Source organism: Schistocerca piceifrons, chromosome X (genome assembly GCF_021461385.2).
Source record: "Schistocerca piceifrons isolate TAMUIC-IGC-003096 chromosome X, iqSchPice1.1, whole genome shotgun sequence".
Lineage (NCBI taxonomy): Eukaryota > Metazoa > Arthropoda > Insecta > Orthoptera > Acrididae > Schistocerca > Schistocerca piceifrons.
In genome coordinates, this window is record NC_060149.1 from 643,790,908 (window position 1) to 643,792,664 (window position 1,757).

General features: G+C 44.9%; 1 non-coding gene across 1 annotated transcript; it reads left to right on the forward strand.

The window, feature by feature from the left end:
- Window positions 1-1,413: 1,413 nt before the first annotated feature.
- On the forward strand, window positions 1,414-1,487 carry Trnar-ccg. Its single transcript has one exon. It is a non-coding gene; the product is annotated as a tRNA-Arg (tRNA).
- The last annotated feature ends 270 nt before the right edge of the window (window positions 1,488-1,757 follow it).

Here is a 1,757-nt window from a genome sequence, read left to right on the forward strand (position 1 = left end):
TTCTGAAACATGACATTTGCTCAACAACGGTCTAAGACCAATGCAATCAGCGACACACAACGAAGCCAGTATGTATGTTTCCTCCAAATACGACTCATGCAGTTGAAACACCTACCTTGTTAGATCGAATGACAGTTTTTCTTTCGGATGGCATATTCTAGGCATCACAGACAGAGCCTTGAATTCCTTGTTCCAACTTATGATTTCACCTGTTTCTTCCTGTACGGAACTGGACGTACGAGTTTTTGAGCTAGCGCCCATGAAATCACTCTTACGATAAACTGTTTTTAAGTTTCACTTACTCATAATGCTAGCTGCATAGCATTTGATGATGATAAAAGAAACGAATCGCCTTTGGTGAATAACCATTTTATTTTGCTTCACACGTAAGATAGAAAATCAGAAATAGTTGCTGCACTACTGAAAAGAAAATCCGCTCAAATAATTCACCCTGCTCTTTATTTATGATGTTCAGGTTAGAGTCAGTGCATCTGGATATTATTTGTAATTATTCTTTAGACCCACATCCTTGTTACTGGAACAGGAAAAAAACTCATTGGAGTATACATTATGTATTTCAGGCCCGAGTCAACACAGAGACACCTGGCGCACCGGCGCCTTTGAAGTGAAAGTGTCCCAACTGTGAGCCAGCTCAAAAAAATATCAGCTGTGAAAGTGTATTCCACTTGCCACTGGTGTAAATGAGATTTGACAACTTCGTAGAATGTATTTGGAAACTATGTGATCGGAATTTACTTCCTGGATTGGCACAGATTATCCTTTAAATTCACTAGCAATTTTCTTTCATTTCCACTAAATAACCAGAATGAGAAACTTCCTGGCAGATTAAAACTGTGTGCCCTACCGAGACTCGAACTCGGGACCTTTCCCTTTCGCGGGCAAGTGCTCTACCACTGAGCTACCGAAGCACGACTCACGCTCGTTACTCACAGCTTTACTTCCGCCAGTATCTCGTCTCCTACCTTCCAAACTTTACAGAAGCTCTCCTGCGAACCTAGCAGAACTAGCACTCCTGAAAGAAAGGATATTGCGGAGACATGGCTTAGCCACAGCCTGGGGGATGTTTCCAGAAAGAGATTTTCACTCTGCAGCGGAGTGTGCGCTGATATGAAACTTCCTGGCAGATTAAAACTGTGTGCCCGACCGAGACTCGAACTCGGGACCTTTGCCTTTCGCGGGCAAGTGCTCTACCACTGAGCTACCGAAGCACGACTCACGCCCGGTACTCACAGCTTTACTTCCGCCAGTACCTCGTCTCCTACCTTCCAAACTTTACAGAAGCTCTCCTGCGAACCTAGCAGAACTAGGTTCGCAGGAGAGCTTCTGTAAAGTTTGGAAGGTAGGAGACGAGGTACTGGCGGAAGTAAAGCTGTGAGTACCGGCCGTGAGTCGTGCTTCGGTAGCTCAGTGGTAGAGCACTTGCCCGCCGAAGGCAAAGGTCCCGAGTTCGAGTCTCGGTCGGGCACACAGTTTTAATCTGCCAGGAAGTTTCATATCAGCGCACACTCCGCTGCAGAGTGAAAATCTCATTCTGGAACCAGAATGAGTCTCGCATAAGACGTGACGTTGGTTTATTGAATTTATGATTTTGCTTCCAGGAGGGTCGTCCCATGCAGAGTCTACAATTAATGTCATATCTTACGTTCGAATTACCTGTGTTTGCGATCACTATGATAATGAGTGTGGTGTTCAGGCAACACCACCTCGCTAGTTTTTTAAGTGCATACACGGTCTCA